Source organism: Drosophila persimilis, unplaced genomic scaffold (assembly GCF_003286085.1).
Source record: "Drosophila persimilis strain 14011-0111.01,24,50 unplaced genomic scaffold, DperRS2 tig00001193-arrow-arrow-pilon, whole genome shotgun sequence".
NCBI lineage: Eukaryota > Metazoa > Arthropoda > Insecta > Diptera > Drosophilidae > Drosophila > Drosophila persimilis.
In genome coordinates, this window is record NW_020825434.1 from 12,772 (window position 1) to 31,267 (window position 18,496).

Consider the following 18,496-nt stretch of genomic DNA (forward strand, 5'->3'; position numbering starts at 1 on the left):
ATCCAAAACATCGTTGCTCTAGCTCTTATAGTCTTTGAGCATTAGGCGCTGAAGGGGACGGACAGACGGACAGACGGACAGACGGACGGACGGACAGACGGACAGACGGACATGGCTCAATCGACTCGGCTATTGATGCTGATCAAGAATATATATACTTTATGGGGTCGGAAACGATTCCTTCTGGACGTTACACACATACACTTTTACCACAAATCTAATATACCCCAATACTCATTTTGAGTATCGGGTATAAAAACCCATATTGATATTTACATCTATAACTATTCTGGAGTAGTCTCTGTGGCTTCTTATTTAGGCACGTCGGACTCAACCAGATTACTTCCGGCATTCAACTGGCCCTGCTGGACATCAACTGAGGATTGCTTTTGTTCGCTTGGAGCTTGGGGCTTCAAAACACTTTTCTCCCGGGATCGTAGAAGATTATCGAGTCCGCCAAAAGGAGCCTCAATGACAACGTAAAGCAGATACGAAATGAAAATAGTGATCCCAAAGTCAGACCAAAATTTCTGCATCTGAAAATCATCAATGAGGTTAGTTAAAAATAAGCAACCATCAACTACTAGAAACAAAACCTACTACAATTTGTCCGAGAAATAAGTATTAGTACGAACGCTTCTACTGTTGACTTCCTGTACGAAAAGGTGTCAGATGTACACGGAATAGGAGAGTCTCGAGAGAGGCTGCCACAATGGCGAGGATAGGAAACTGTTGGCCAGACCGCCATGGCCCTGCATGCAGGCAAAGACGATCCAACACAGGGCTAAGGGCCAGCCCACTCTGGTAAGCGTGTAGTACAGAAACTCCTTGAGGGTGGACAGGGGTGGAGCACTCCATTGGGTCGCAGGGTACAGGGCAAACATCGAGGTGAAGATCATGGCCAGACTAAGAACCCATCCAGACCATACCAAAATCCGGCTTATTTGGAACTTCTTCCTACAATTCAGGTGAAGAAAATATCCAAAAAGAATCAGCCAAGGTGCCGAATGAGTATGTGTGGCAGAATACAGTTTCCTTCCGGCATCTCCTTCGGTTCCATTCCTGCAATTAAATGGGGTTGAAGAACTCCAACGACAAACAGAAGCATCGTGGACCTACTTGAAGAGCAATGAGTATTTGTTGACTATCATCGTGGCAAAGAGGCAGGACGATAGTAGGAGAACAAGAACCGCGATGCCAGCTGCTGCCTTTTTGCCCCACTTATACAGTGCAATCAGCAGAAGCGGAGAGATTATATAAAGCTGCATATCCACTGCCCAGTACCATGTGTGATCCAGGCACTGAAAACGATTATCGTACAAATGGTAATAAGAGTAGATCTATGACTTACAATATTGCTTGTAGCATAATTCTGCACGAAGAGCAGCGTCCAGAACCAGCCCTTTTCATAGGCGGCTGTACCATGGAATCCACCTTTAAAATAAGGTCCCCCAGAAACAATGGGCGTCAGCTTTATGTAAACTAGGATTGCTATTGCAAGTATCGGCACGATCCGTATAATACGATGAAGATACATAAGCGGCACATTCAGTTTTCCTTTGGATCTGTAAGAAAATTGGCAATAATTCTCGATGGATACAAAATATCTCAAACACTTACTTATCCATTGAGCGAAGAGCAACCGTAGCCACTAGTAGGCCAGCAATAAAGAAAAAGGAATCAACCGAAAAAAATCCGTGGAGAATAAAGCTGGAAAAGGATTCCGCGACCCACTAGCAAACAAAAAAACAGAGCTGAATGGTTTTTGCACATACAAGCATGAGGCCACTAAAACCGAAATCATATTGAAGGTATTTATATTTGGAGAAACAAAACAACACAGAATAGGGACATGCAGCGGATTCCATCAAGACAACTGATCACGTTCGGATTCGATTTGCTGTCGACAATGCGGATGATGGCACGGGAACTTGACCGTGCCGAGCACATCTTCACAGTCACAGAGATACTACCTGGTAGGCAAAATACGAGTTAAATCATTCTGTAAATCATTCCGTTCTCTCCGGTCCTCACTCTGATCCTGGCACAGAAAGTAGTCGTAGAGCGTGCATAGACCCACGATAGTACCCATTAAGCCAAGAAGTACACTGCAATCCATAGTATGAGTCACAGAAATTGATTATGATAAGGTCTAACTTACACTGTGAAAATGGTCATTCCATCCCAAGGTTTCGATTCACTTGTCTGATAGCTGGCCTCGCTAAATTTTATATTTGTGCTGCTTGAGTTCAACAAATTCTGCATTAACTGCTCCAGAAACGTATCCATATGTGCCGCAGAGCAGGAAGCCGGAAAGCAAGATGCGATCTTGATCGAAATGGATACGGCGGGTACAATTAGAAAACAGTACTTTCCATGTATGCTGTGACTACTGGTGATCTCCTCGCTGATCTTGACTCATCGAAGTTACCCAGATGGTAGACATTGCCGGACAGCACTCCTGAGGGAATGGAGCCCCAAGCATCGATCACTGCTCACAAAATTCGTCAACTTCAGTTCTCATTGACTTGAATATAATTTTCATTATTTACTTACTCTTAAGGGCCCATAATTTTCCAGTAGTGAGCGCCTGCATGAACTGAGCCATGTCCGCGAAACACAACAGATCCTCCTGACTGGGTATTCGGGGGTGGAAAAGATCCAAGTCCGGGAGCAATTCATACGGAAGTTTTCGGCAAACTTCCCAGCGGGCGGAGACTTTTTAAACGCTGGTAATCTTGCAGGACATCTCCGTCTTTCAGTTGTGCGGCACTGACAAGTACCAGTCCGCAGACAAGTAGACTGCTTAAAACGTTCACCATGCTAATACTTTTTCGATTGAAGGCATTGCACCCTTTGACTGTGATTTTATAGGAATGTTTTGAGGGAAATCTGGAGATAACATTATCAGTGTGTCAGCTCTCGAGTCGAGTATATCAGCCAAAATGCTTAATTCAGTCAAACATCACCGATAAGGAGCAATCCGTCTAAATTCTATGTAGTCACAAGATCATTTATCTATAATCTTTTCCCAGGTAATCGTTTTACTTATTGACTTTTGATGGATTAAATTTGGTTTTAATATGAGTGAGTAAGAAAAAAACGGAGAAAACTAAAGTTTAGCTAAACATGGATGTAGACAATTTTTTCTATAATTCTGATCATTGCTTAATGATAGCCAATGTGCAATTATTACCATTAGTGGTGGCAGATCCTTTCTTTGTTTCAATGTTTTTTCCAATTCTCATGACAAGTAGCAGCAAAATGGCGAGAGTTCGTGAAGAGATTCCGCCTCCCCGCAACAACCAAATTTAAAACGAGGGGGAACGTTGTGAGTTGCTGCGGACACCGCAACTCTACATTTATACCCGATACTTAGTCAGTATGGCTCTCCTCCGGCAGAGGCCGCTAATATTAAACGACACGACAAAGAGTGCGTGCGAGAGAGACAGAAAATCAGTCAGAGCGTGACGTCGGGCGCTGCGTAGCCACTGCAAATTGATTTCTTGCTTTTGGCTACAAAAATGATCCGATCTGATCCAGATTCAGCGATCTGATAGATATGGTCACTATCTATGATTCTGCGTTTTTAGTTTTCTCGAATGTGCAATATTGTGAATATAACAGATTTTCGTCCTTTGTGGGTGCGGAAGGGGGTGGGGAGAAATTCTGAAATATAGGTTTTATAGTGAGATCTAACAGAAGTGCGGATACCAAATTTTGTTACTCTAGCGATAATAGTCTCTGAGATTTGTGGATTTTCGTCCTTTGCGGGGGCGGAAGGGGGTGTGCCGAAATTTGGACACGAAACAGTCAAGGTCCGATATCACAGGAGTATGGATACCAAATTTGGTTGCTCTGGCTCTTATAGGTTCTGAGATCCTTGAACTCATATTTTGCAACTGGCAAAACCGACCATGAAACCTGTGTTTTTGAGAGAGACAGAGCGAGGAATTCTGGCTATAATAATTATACGATCTGGTTGAGATTTTACATTCTAGAACATATAAACATCCTCTACGATTCTGCCTTTTTTGGTTTTATCGTATCTTTAAAAACGTGGATGCCACAGATTTTCGTTCTTTGTGGGGCGGAAGTGGGCGGCGCGAAGTTTTGAAATATTTTTGCGGCGTTGTGGGGTGGGGTGGGGAGACCTGAAAAGAAGGGAGAATCTGTTAGGAACACAACATCGAAGTGGGCCCTGAACTATCACTTGGAGCCGTTCAGAACTGGCTCTGGGAATCATTCAGTACAAATATCGAAAGTACAGGGAACATAAAGTAAATAAAAATTCAAATACAAAACAAAGCCCATGAACGAATATTTCCTCACAGGTGCTGGAATAAGATGAATCCAACTATTAATAATCCACGTTCCCCATTCACCCTTTCGCGGGGTATTTTCGGATCCATGGGATCCTTCGACTTTACCGACCAGCATCAGCAGCAGCAGCCGGAGCTGCAGGTCCCCCCCGAAGGTTCCGGCGACAAGAATGGACTCAATGCGATGCCCTTCCTAGGCCAAATCCACACTAGTCTTCTGCTTTCGCGCCCAATGGGTCCAATAGGTCGCGCACACCCCCCCACCTTCCCTCCGATGGGTGATTCAGATGGGTGAGCGGCAGCAGCTCAGACTCCCCTTCCCCCTAGGACATAACTTACCCCCGGCTCCCCTGCAGATTCAATGCTGTGCCACAGATGGCATCGATGGGACCACCGCCCGTGTTGAGCTCCCTCTGGACAGCCGGCGCTTCTCCGGACAGCCGCGGAGACTACTACGACGGCCCGCACAAAGAGTACTCCGACGGCCGCTACGACGGCGACTACGAGGGCGACTACTCGATGCCCACCGAGGAGGACCAAGAGGAGGAGTCGTGCTCCTGTCAGGGCCAGAGCGAGTTCAGCTCGATAGAGCGCACCGAGTCGGACTCGGAGTGGGAGGAGCTCTCCGACGGCCCTTCCCCCAGGGTCTCTCCGCTGGAGTCCCTCGGCGCAGTCGTGCTCTCCACAATGCAGCCGGAGCACAGTCAGCGCATGGTGGCCTTGTACCACCTCCTCTTGGAGACCGCTGTGGTCAAGGTCGTGCTGCTGGTGATGCAGATGCTGTGCTGCGCGGTGTTCTGGCTGGTCGAGAAGACTGTGGTCGTCAACGAAACCGTCGGCTCGATGCGCCTCCGATTGTGGAACAGCAAGTTCAAGCTGCGCACCATCCAGCGCCAGTTGCTGTGGCGCATGGCCAATGCCCGGGGCGACGAGACGCTCGTCTTCTTTGCCGTGCTCATGACCACTCCCTGGCTGTTCTCCCTCAGCCTCCTGGGATTCATCCTGTCTTTGGCGGCGCTCCTGAAGAAGACCGTCGAGGAGCTGGTGTTCCAGATACGCCTGCACCTCGTGATCTAGGGGGAAGCCATCGAGCAGAAAGCAGCAAGCAGTATCCAATCACACACTGACAGAAGACAAACGTCCACACGCCCGACACTCCACTCCTCCCCTCAGAGATGTTTGCACTTCCATTTGGGCATCTATTTTCGTTGATGCCAGAATCGTAATGCACGGAATCGTCTCTCCGTTTTTGGACGCAATGAAAATATATGCCGAAATATTCGAAATTCAAAGTAAAATTCAAACAAGAGTTTCCAGTCGATCAGATATATCGTTTATGCATATTACGATCCGTTCCGTTTGGACGGGAGTCCAATTGCTCATCGTTCATCCCCGTTATTGCATTTATTATTATTTTTATTTCGCTGCATATTTGTTCTGCAATTTATTCAATAATAATCGGAGGAGGAGAGCATGCAGCAGCAGCAAAACATTTCCGCTGCAGCAGCGATTGTGGCAGCCGTGGGGCCTTTGTTGCCACCAATTGCAGGCCCCCGCATACGCACTTCGGAGGCACGGAATCCACCAGAAGCGGCAACAAATGAATCATTAAATATTCACTGTACTCTTATTGATTCAGTGATCAAAACAACACAACAAAAGCGTCATCATCCACGATCCACGACCCATTATACCTGATCCAGAATCCGTAGAAGCATCCATTTTCAGGGCTCTTTTGGGCGCTGGTTGGGGTACGCCTCCGATTTCAATCCCTTGCCACACGGGCAACCCGAGCAAGCCCCGATATGTAAACAGGGTCAAGACTACCTGTGCGAAGGGGGCCAAGGGAGGCGTCGGCATAAGACTCGGCCCGGAAGTGGACATACTCGTGTGCAGCCCTTTCGCCCGGCTATTGATATTCCCATTTGTGATTACAGTCTGTAGCGCCACAGCAGCTCTTATAGTCTTTGAGCACTAGGCGCTGAAGAGGACGGACAGACGGACGGACGGATGGACGGACGGACAGACAGACAGGGCTCAATCGACTCGGCTATTGATGCTGATCAAGAATATATATACTTTATGGCGTCGGAAACGATTCCTTCTGGACGTTACACACATCCACTTTTACCAAAAATCTAATATACCCCAATACTCATTTTGCAAACAGATGCAAAAAAAAACGAGGGGGAACGTTGTGAGTTGCTGCGGACACCGCAACTCTACGGTTATACCCGATACTAAGTCAGTATGGCTCTCCTCCGGCAGACGCCGCTAATATTTAACGACACGACAAAGAGTGCGTGCGAGAGAGACAGAAAATCAGTCTGAGCGTGACGTCGGGCGCTGCGTAGCCAGTGCAAATTGATTTGCTCCTTTTGGCTATGAAAATGATCTGATCTGATCCAGATTCAGCAACCTGATAGATATGGTTATTATCTATGATTCTGCGTTTTTAGTTTTCTCAAATCTGCAATATTGTGGATGCAACAGATTTTCGTCCTTTGTGGGGGCGGATGGGGGGGGGGCGAAATTCTGAGATATACGTTTTATAGTGACATCTTAAAGGAGTGTGTGTACCAAATTTGGTTACTCTAGCCTTAATAGTCTCTGAGATTTGTGGTTGCCTCAGATTTTCGTCCTTTGCGGGGGCGGAAGGGGGTGTGGCGAAATTTGGACAGGAAACGGTCAAGGTCCGATATCACAGGAGTGTGGATACCAAATTTGGTTGCTCTGGCTTTTATAGGTTCTGAGATCCTTGAACTCATATTTTGCAATTGGCAAAACCGACCATGAAACCTGTGTGTTAGAGTGAGACAGAGCGAGAAAGAGTGAAATTGTTTTCGTGATTCTGGCTGTAATAATTATACGATCTGGTTCAGATTTTGCACTCTAGAAGATATAGTCATCTTCTACGATTCTGCGTTTTTAGTTTTCTCGTATCGTCAAAATTGTGGATGCCACAGATTTTCGCCCTTTGTGGGGGCGGAAGTGGGCGGGGCAAAGTTTTGAAATATTTTTGGAGCAGTGACATATCACAGAAGTCTGGATCCAAAACATCGTTGCTCTAGCTCTTATAGTCTTTGAGCATTAGGCGCTGAAGGGGACGGACAGACGGACAGACGGACAGACGGACAGACGGACAGACGGACGGACGGACAGACGGACAGACGGACAGACGGACAGACAGACATGGCTCAATCGACTCGGCTATTGATGCTGATCAAGAATATATATACTTTATGGGGTCGGAAACGATTCCTTCTGGACGTTACACACATCCACTTTTACCACAAATCTAATATACCCCAATACTCATTTTGAGTATCGGGTATAACAAAACGGAGAAAATCCCTACTGCAGTCATCGACTGCGATACAACCTCTGGCGCTTACGTATAATTTCGTATAAAATATGTTCTATGTAAATAATCAACCAATTTATTTTCGGTTTTAGTTGCCGATCGTGTTCTGACATGATAATTATAGTACGAGAACAAAGAATACAATAAGTATAGACAATGGAAGAGATTACTTGGAAGAGTATAATTTTTATAACCGCTACTCAAAATGAGTATTGGGGTATATTAGATTTGTGGTAAAAGTGGATGTGTGTAACGTCCAGAAGGAATCGTTTCCGACCCCATAAAGTATATATATTCTTGATCAGCATCAATATCCGAATCTATTGAGCCCTGTCTGTCTGTCCGTCCTATATACAGCTAGTTATAGCAACGATATTTTGGATCCAGACTTCTGTGATATGTCACTGCTACAAAAATATTTCAAAACTTTGCCCCGCCCACTTCTGCCCTCCCAAAGGGCGAAAATCTGTGGTATCCACAAATCTCAGAGACAATTAAGTCTAGAGTAACCAAATTTTTCTCACTATAAAACCTATATTTCAGAATTTCGCCCCACCTCCTTCCGCCCCCACAAAGGACGAAAATCTGTTGCATTCACAATATTGCACATTCGAGAAAACTAAAAACGCAGAATCATGGATAGTGACCATATCTATCAGATCGCTGAATCTGGATCAGATCGGATCATTTTTGTAGCCAAAAGCAAGAAATCAATTTGCAGTGGCTACGCAGCGCCCGACGTCACGCTCTGACTGATTTTCTGTCTCTCTCGCACGCACTCTTTGTCGTGTCGTTTAGTATTAGCGGCCTCTGCCGGAGGAGAGCCATACTGACTAAGTATCGGGAATAAATGTAGAGTTGCGGTGTCCGCAGCAACTCACAACGTTCCCCCTCGTTTATTAGTTGAATTTGTGAGTAAAGCGCTTGTCGAATAGTTATTTGTTAGATCTAATATCTCAAGTGGCTTCAAAGTCTTAACTTAATAGCAAACTTAAACATGTCTGGTCGGCGAAAAGTCATTGAATACAAGAAAACCATACTGGATCTAAATATGGGAAAGACAAAACACGACTATTAGCATCTTACATTTAACTATTCTGAAACAGTCGTTGTGGCTTCTTCCTTAGGCTTTTCAGGTTCATCCAGATTCCTTCCGACATTAAACTGATCCTGCTGGACATCTACTGACGACTGCTTTTGTTCGCTTGGAGATCGTGGCTGCCGGGTTCGTAGAAGACTATCGAGTCCGCCAAAAGGAGCCTCAATGATAACATAAAACACATACGACATCAAAATAGTGATCCCAATGACAGACCAGAAATTAAGCATCTGCAAAGCATAAAATATTATACATTTGTTATAATCCACTAGTTTCCTTCAACTATCCAAAACAAAACTTACAAAGTTGTAGTTCGAAAAATATGTATTGGTCCGTAGAATTCTGCTGTTTACTTCCAGAGTGAACATATTCCAGATGTACACGGAATAGGAGAGTCTCGAGAGTGGCTGCCACAATGGCGAGGATAGGAAACTGTCTGCCAGACCGCCATAGCCCTGCATGCAGGCAAAGATGATCCAACACAGCGCTAGGGGCCAGCCCACCCGGGTAAGCGTGTAGTAGAGAGACTCCTCGAGTATGGTTAGAGGAGGAGCCCTAAACTTGGATGCGGCTTAGCTGGAGCTTCCTTCCACGATTCAGGTGCAAGAAGTACCCGAAGAGAAATCCAGTCAGCCATTGACCCGCATGCGTGTGTGTGGATCCATAGACATCCAAACCATCACCTCCTTTACTTCCATTCCTGAATTAAATGAGGCTTAATAACTTCAAATGCAAATAGAAAGATCGTGGACTTACTTCGTGAGCATTGATTCATTGTTGACCATCATCGTGACAAAGAGGCAGGTCGTGACTAGAAGCAACAGCACTACAATGCCAGCAGCCGCCTTTTTGCCCCATTTATACAGAGCAATCAGCAGAAGCAGAGAGATTATGTATAGTTGCATATCCACTGCCAAGTACCAGGCATGACCTAAGCCCTTAAAAAAGGTGTTGGAATACGCCTATTCCCACATTCAAATAATAACATTAAATAATATTATCGATATGTTAGGTATTATTATTATAAGTTAGTCTGGTCACACTTGAAGTGTCGACCCTCTCTCTTCTTTTGTGATCTCAAGTGTGTGGACCGGTGTTGCAGCAAAAAGTAATCAAGAAATACATAAATAATCTTTAAAGAAAAACATAACTTGGTACTGTCTTCCGTTTACTAATTGTCATAGCTAGTCTACCAATAGGTTATGGGCCCAGTCCACGCCAATTTAAATAAATTCAATTAATAACAAATAGTTGTGAAATTAGTTCCGCGTGCGTTCTTGTGTAGTTTTTTTTTATAGTGTGTGTGTGTATAATATATACATACATAGAAAATGGAAAGAAATAAGCAACATATTAAGCCTTTTTGTGGCGAGAAATATTCTATATGGAAATTTAGAATCAGAGCTTTGTTTGCTGAATTAGAGGTGCTCCAAGTAGTCGATAACATAATGCCTAACGAAGTAGATGATAATTGGAAAAAGGCAGAGCGATGTGCAAAGAGCATTTTAATTCAATATTTAGGCGACGCATTTCTAAACTTCGCGGCAGGCGACATTTCGGCACGTGATATTCTGAAGAAGCCTTGCGTCGCAATTAGCTGCACGTAAACGTTTAATAACACTCAAACTCTCAAGTGAAATGACACTTTCGAGTCATTTTGTTACTTTTGATGAAACAGTGAGTGAGTTGTTAGGGGCGGGCGCAAAAATGGATGAGATGGACAAAGTGGCACATTTGCTGCAGACTCTACCTTCAACCTATAATGGTGTCATCACGGCAATCGAAACTTTGTCAGATGAAACTCTATCATTAGCGTTTGTAAAAAATAAATTGTTCGACTACGAGACCAAATTAAGAAATGAAAGTACTGATACAAGTAGTAAAGTCATGAAGGCAGTTGTATGAAATAATAACAATTTTAATAATCGTAAAACGTTTGGATCTAGAAACACACGGCAAAAGATATTATTTAAGGGAAAAGCTAGAAGTAATATTAAATGCCATCACTGTGGCAAAGAAGGGCACATGAAAAAAGACTGTTACCAGTTTATAAGGTTAAATCAAAACAAAGAAAATTATAAACATAATAAACAAGCTCAGCTTGCAGCATCGGGCCACGGGTTCGCATTTATGATGCGGAAAATGAAAAAGAGTGATCAGATAAATAATGAACTCGGTTTTATACTCGATTCTGGTGCAACGGATCATTTGATCAATGATGACTCGCTGTACGCCGATTGCATCGAACTGGAGCAGCCAATTAAAATCGCTGTGGCAAAAGAAGGCGAGTTTTTATATGCCACTAAGCGTGGAATTGTGCGGCTGCACAATGGACACAATATCACACTGGAGGATGTGCTCTACTGCAAGGAGGCAGCAGGAAACCTCATGTCTGTCAAGAGTCTGCAACAGGCAGGGATGTCAATTAAGTTTGACTGTGGTGGTGTCTCCATATCAAAAAATGGAGTAAGTGTTGTTAAACATACAGGTATGTTGGATATACCTGTAGTCAAATTCCAAGCATACAGTGTAGATGCTAGGAACAAAAATAATTATCGATTATGGCATGAGAGGTTGGGGCATATAAGCAATGCAAAATTGCTTGAAATAAATAATAATAATTTATTTAATGACAGTAATCTTCTTGTTAATTTAAAAATATCAGATGAAGTTTGTGAGTCATGTTTAAATGGGAAACAGGCTAGGTTGCCATTTAAGCAATCTAAAGATAAAAGTTATATAAAACGACCCTTGTTTGTAATACATTCAGATGTATGTGGCCCCATTAAACCAGTTACACTAGACGATAAAAATTATTTTGTGATCTTCGTAGATCAATTTACACATTATTGTGTAACCTATTTGTTAAAATATAAATCAGATGTATTTAATGTATTTAAAGATTTTGTAGCAAAGAGCGAGGCTCATTTTAATTTCAAGATTGTCAATTTGTATATTGACAACGGTAGAGAATACTTGTCGAATGAAAAGCGTGAGTTCTGCGTTAATAAAGGAATAAGTTATCATTTGACAGTGCCATACACCTCAGTTGAATGGTGTTTCGGAGCGAATGATAAGAACCATTACAGAGAAAGCTCGTGCTATGGTAAATGGTGCAAAATTAGACAAAAGTTTTTGGGATGAAGCTGTGCTAACTGCAACATATCTAATCAACAGAATTCCAAGCAAAGCACTTGGTGATTGTAAAATGACCCCATATGAGCTGTGGCACAATAGAAAGCCCAATTTAAAATTTTTAAGAGTGTTCGGTTCAACCGTGTATGTGCACAACAAAATTAAAAAAGGTAAATTTGATGAAAAATCATTCAAAGCTATCTTGATAGGGTATGAACAAAATGGACTCAAATTGTGGGATGTCATTAAAGGAAAAGTTATTGTTGCAAGAGATGTTGTCGTAGACGAGACTAATATGCTTTATTCTAGAGAAGTAAAATTTGAAACAGATTTCCCGAAAGAGAGTAAGGAAAGAAGTCAACAAGAATTCCTGAATGAGAGTAAGGAATCTGATCAGCTTAATTTCCCGAATGATAGTACGGAATGTGGAATCCTGAATGAGAGTAAGGAATGTGATCAGTTTTATCTCCCGAATGATAGTACGGAATGTGGAATCCTGAATGAGAGTAAGGAATGTGATCAGTTTTATCTCCCGAATGATAGTACGGAATGTGGAATCCTGAATGAGAGTAAGGAATGTGATCAGTTTAATTTCCCGAATGAAAGTACGGAATGTGAAATCCTGAATGAGAGTAAGGAATGCGAAAAGCAGAATTTTCCGAATGAAAGTAGGAAAAGAAAAACTGATTTCCTGAATGATAGTAAGGAATTATATATCCCGAATGAGAGTAAGGATTGTGAAAAAGCTGATCAGCCAGATAATTGTCGTGAAGAAAATAAGGATACTAATATAATTAGTAGAAAAAGTGAGAGGTTAAAGTCTAAGCCGAAGGTTTCTTATAAAGAACATGATAAAAGCTTTAACAAATTTATATTAAATGCCCATATAATGTTTGATGAAGTTCCAAATTCCTTTGATGAAATAAATTTTAGGAATGATAAATCTGATTGGGAGGAGGCAATAAATACAGAGTTAAATGCCCATGAAATTAATAACACCTGGACAATTATAAAGAAGCCAGAAAACAAAAATATTGTAGACAGTAGATGGGTATTTTCCATTAAATATAATGAACTAGGAGTCCCAATAAAATACAAAGCTAGACTGGTTGCAAGAGGATTTACTCAAAAGTACCAAGTAGACTATGAAGAAACATTTGCTCCCGTTGCTAGAATTGCCAGTTTTAGGTTCGTACTATCATTGGCAGTCCAATTTAATTTGAAAGTCCATCAGATGGATGTTAAAACAGCTTTCCTCAATGGTACATTAAGTGAGGAGATATATATGCGGCCTCCTCAGGGCGTATTATGCGGTGCTGGGCATGTATGCAAACTGAACAAAGCCATTTATGGGCTCAAACAAGCAGCTAGATGCTGGTTTCAAGTATTTGAGCAAGCATTGAAAGGATTCGATTTTGTAAACTCTCCCGTGGATCGTTGCATATATATTCTTGATAGAGGTGACATAAAGAAAAACATATATGTATTATTATATGTTGATGATGTAGTAATAGCGACAAGGGTTATGGATAGAATGAATAATTTCAAAAATTATTTAAGCGAAAGATTTAGAATGACTGACTTAAATGAGATAAAACATTTTATCGGTATCAGAGTAGAAATGTTTGAAGACAAAATATATTTGAGTCAAGCTGAATATGTAAAAAGAATTTTAAATAAATTTAACATGGATAGTTGCAATTCAGTCAGTACTCCATTACTAAATAAACTAAATTATGAGTTACTTAACTCAGATGAAGACTGCAATGCTCCATGTCGTAACCTTATTGGCTGTTTAATGTACATAATGCTGTGTACACGACCAGATTTAGCTACCGCTGTAAATATCTTGAGTAGATATAGTAGCAAGAACAATGCTGAGTTATGGCAATGTTTAAAAAGGGTTATTAGATATTTAAAGGGAACTATTGATATGAAGCTTATATTTAAAAAGAATACATCATTTGAAAATACATTAGTTGGCTATGTAGACTCCGATTGGGGTAGTAATGAGATTGATAGAAAAAGTACAACGGGTTATTTGTTTAAAATGTTCGATTCCAATTTAATTTGTTGGAATACAAAAAGACAGAATTCAGTGGCAGCTTCATCAACTGAAGCTGAATATATGGCCCTATTTGAAGCTGTAAGAGAAGCTTTATGGCTAAAGTCTCTTCTAAATAGTATTAATCTTAAACTCGACAGACCCATTAAAATTTATGAAGACAACCAAGGCTGTATTAGCATTGCAAATAATCCCTCATGTCATAAAAGAGCAAAGCATATTGATATAAAATATCATTTTTCAAGAGAACAGATAGAAACTAATGAGATTTCTCTTGAGTATATTAATACAGACAACCAACTTGCTGACATATTCACGAAGCCACTACCTGCTGGAAGATTTGCGGAACTGCGGAACAAATTAGGACTACTACAAGAAGAATGATTCCAATTTAATGAAAACATGAACATGAAGCTTTATTAACGAATTTATTACATTAATTCATATTTAATTTTTTTTTTTTATTTTTTTTTTTATTTGAACCAAAAGAACCAATGAATTGTTAAAGTAATTTAATTTTATGTTAATTTAATTTTAAAGTGATCTGATCGGGTTTTTCTGGGTTTTCCCCGTATCCTTAGAGCAAATGCTAGATCACATAACACTTCCCAGAATGCACACCAACCACATTAGAATAACAATTGAATGTTACCTTTTTGATTTAATGATGAAAACTTTTTTTATATTTTTTATTTTTATGATTTTGATAATTAATGTTATTTTTGAGGGGGGCGTGTTGGAATACGCCTATTCCCACATTGAAATAATAATATTAAATAATATTATCGATATGTTAGGTATTATTATTATAAGTTAGTCTGGTCACACTTGAAGTGTCGACCCTCTCTCTTCTTTTGTGATCTCAAGTGTGTGGACCGGTGTTGCAGAAAAAGTAATCAAGAAATACATAAATAATCTTTAAAGAAAAACATAACTTGGTACTGTCTTCCGTTTACTAATTGTCATAGCTAGTCAACCAATAAAAGGTAATCGTATCAATTGGTAGGAGCTAAGATCTATGACTTACAGCATTGCTTGTTGCATACTTTTGCACGAACAGCAGCGTCCAGAACCAGCCCATTTCACAGGCTTGTGAAGGCACAAGCCTCCACAAAACCTGACCACAGAACCATCCCCTGAAGAGACAGCCCCGGGGGGCTTATTATCTCATTTTATTACTACTACTATTACTATTATAACAAAGACAACCATGAATCCTTAGTTTCCCCAATTAAAATAAGAAATAGGCTAAGAAAACCCCTAAAATAGTGAGGCCTCTTACTTATTAGCAGCGAAGAGACAACACGAAAGAGAGACGTCTACTACGGCCACGCAGCAAAGAGAGCCGACATGGAAGAGAAGGAAACGGAGAGAGTCGCCGATTGCTCTTACGCCCACGCAGCCAAAGCAAGAGAGAGAACGGCCAAACGCAAAGGAACAGCATGCAAGAGCGCGAAGCGGCAGAGAAGCCGCCGATCGCCCACGCAGCCGAGGGAGAGAGCCGACGGCGAATAGATCGGTGCAGTAGGCAGGGTGTACGCACAGAACCAGAAGTTACCCAAAATGTTGGTAAATTTTTGTCGTTTATTCCCCCACAATAAAGACACCCACCTCAACCCACCGGTTTCAGAACTTTCGTGAGTCGTGGATCATGCGGCATCCACCAAGCTGGGCGTGCCTTTCCGATACCTTTCTCCCCTGGGGTCCCGGCGATGCTGGATGTGAGTCGTGGATTCACGCGGCAGAAAAACTTCAAATCAGGTATTAGCAGCCCAAAATCAGAGCCCCGGCGAATAGCCAGCACCAATATTTGATCCCTCGACTTGTGTACAGCTAAGGCTGGTTTACCTAATACCCCCCAAGCAACAGCCACGTGTCCCAGACGCGCCGGCGAAAACCACGCGGAAAACCACGCAGCCAGCCACCTACGCAGTAGAAAGAGACGGGGAGAGACGCCGAAGACACCGCGTGCCGGGAGAAAATGGGCGCGGACGGCGCCTAGAACTTTGGCACGCGACGGCGACAAAGCGGCACCAGCGACAGAGCAGCAGTGACGGAACAGCGACACAGCGGCAGAGCGGAAAAGAGCAGAAAAGCAGCAGCGACAGAGCAGCGAGCCAGCGGCAGAGCGGCGGCAGAGCAGCAAAGCAGCAACGGCGGAACAGCGAGACAGCGGCAGAGCGGAGAAGAGCAGCAAAGCAGCAGCGACAGAGCAGCGAGACAGCGGCAGAGCGGAGAAGAGCAGCAAAGCATCAGGGACAGAGCAGCGAGCCAGCGGCAGAGCGAAGAAGAGCAGCAAAGCAGCAGCGAGCCAGCGGCAGAGCAGAGAAGAGCAGCAAAGCAGCAGCGACAGAGCAGCGTGACAGCGGCGGAGCGGAGAAGTGCAGGAAAGCAGCTGCAGCGGCGCAGCGGCAGAGCAGCAAAGCAGCAGCGGTGTCCCAGCGACAGAGCAGCGAGGCAGCGGCAGAGCGGAGAAGGCGCCGCGACAGAGCAGCGGGACAGTGACAGAGAAGCCAAGCAGCGAAGCAGCGGTAGAACAACGGAGCAGCGGGGGACAGAGGGCGAAGGCAGAGGACCAGCTAGATGGCAGAGGAGCCCTCGGTCACAAAGGAATGGCCACGGCCAATATAAGGCGGAGCAGGAACACGAGTCAGGGAGTTACCACCGAGGAGTCAGGGAGTCACGACCGAGCAGTGAAGGAGTTACCACAGTCAGACAATTAATACCGAGCAGTCAGAGAGAGTTATTACCGAGTTTTCCCAGGGGACCGTTCCCTGTACCGTCTGATGATGCAGCGAGCCCAGTACACTCGGGAACAGGAACTCGAGCGGATCTACGAAAATCTCCGCCCGGAGTATCAAATGTACACGCGCAGACAGGATTTCCGCTCCCTCACAGAATTGACCCAGTTCGTCTCTTCTTATACTCCCCATGGTATTAGACGACTTCATCTTGGGACTCGACTTCCTCTGCGGCATCCGCGCAAGAATCCACTGTGGACGGGCATATCTACAGCTGAAGTTGCAGCAGAAACCCGCCGGGACGATACCATCATGCACCGCCCAGCCACGCCCACGGGCCGTCACGTTTGCGGACTCCACTGCCATCCGAGACCAGCCCCAGACCAACACCCCATAGCCAACCACGAACCATCCAACCGCCGCGACAACAAGACCTTACTCGACAAGATCATGCAACAACCCCAGGACTACGCCGCCACAACAGGACACGAAGAAAGCTACGACGGAAAGAACTGCGACACCGATGGATCCAACCATGGCCAGTTCCCCGGCACGAATCCCGACACCATCAGGACAACGCAACACAACAAGGACTTTGGCAGAGACAGTTACGGCTCCACTGGATCAATCCAGGGCCAGCTCGTCGAACCAGGAGTCAACAACAGGACACAGCAGGAAGCAAGGGACTTTGGCAGAGACAGCTACTGCTCCACTGGATCAATCCAGTTCCAGCTCGACGAACCAGGACTCAACAACAGGACACAGCAGGAAGCAAGGGACTTTGGCAGAGACAACTACGGCTCCGCTGGATCAATCCAAGGCCAGCTCGTCGAACCAGGAGTCACCAACAGGACACAGCAGGAAGCAAGGGACTTTGGCAGAGACAACTACGGCTCCGCTGGATCAATCCAAGCCCAGCTCGTCGAACCAGGTGTACCCAACAGGACACCGCAGAAAGCAGAAGACTTTGGCAGAGACAGCTACGGATCCACTGGATCAATCCAGGGCCAGCTCGTCGAACCAGGAGTCAGCAACAGGACCCAGGAATCACCAGGATACTCCAGCAAAGATAGCTGCGGATCGCGGGATCAATCCAGGGCCAGCTCATCGAACCGGAAGTCACCACGTAGTCTCCCAACACGACAGACATCACGCAAGCCACGAACCCCGATACCACAGGACGAGATCACAGAAACCCCGACGATGGACTACCAACTGGAGCCATTAGCCGACGCCGAGATAGCTCGGGAACGCAACCCGTTTCGCCCAGCCGACTCGGACGACTACGAGAACGCGATCTTGGCCACAATTACCGCCCTGGAACTGGAGGACCTATCGCCGTGGCAGCAAGACCCAGACCCCGAACCACCCCCCACGCCGTGGGCAGGCAAGTTTCTGGAAGAAGAATTGGCGAAATTCGACGGACTAACTGGAGTCTCCCCCATCGCCGAACACACGATCACAATGCGAGACAACAGGCCCGTGAAGCAGCGCTACTTCCCGAAGAACCCGGCCAATCGGAAGATCATCAACGAACTGGTGGACGAGCTGCTCCGGGACGGAAGGATCGAACCATCCCGAAGTCCCCACAGTGCCCCAATCGTTTTAATAGGAAAGAAGACCGGAGAAATGCGAATGTGCGTGGATTACGATATATTGGACGTTGACATGGAATGACTGCATCTTTCAAGAGGCGATGCAATTACTGCACCGTCAAGTGGCCCGTGTGACACCAGCAGCAGGCTGTTACGCGCGGATCCCAGGCAAAAC

At 44.3% G+C, this 18,496-nt stretch overlaps 1 long non-coding RNA gene and 1 pseudogene across 1 annotated transcript; both read right to left on the reverse strand.

Annotated features, from left to right (window-relative positions):
* Nucleotides 1-265: 265 nt before the first annotated feature.
* Nucleotides 266-2,822, reverse strand: LOC113566889 (annotated as a pseudogene).
* Nucleotides 2,823-8,845: 6,023 nt separating this feature from the next.
* LOC113566890 lies at nucleotides 8,846-9,644 on the reverse strand. Its single transcript, XR_003409264.1, has 3 exons — nucleotides 9,542-9,644; nucleotides 9,088-9,485; nucleotides 8,846-9,015 (listed from the first exon to the last, which is right to left on the reverse strand). It is a non-coding gene; the product is annotated as an uncharacterized LOC113566890 (long non-coding RNA).
* Nucleotides 9,645-18,496: the final 8,852 nt, after the last annotated feature.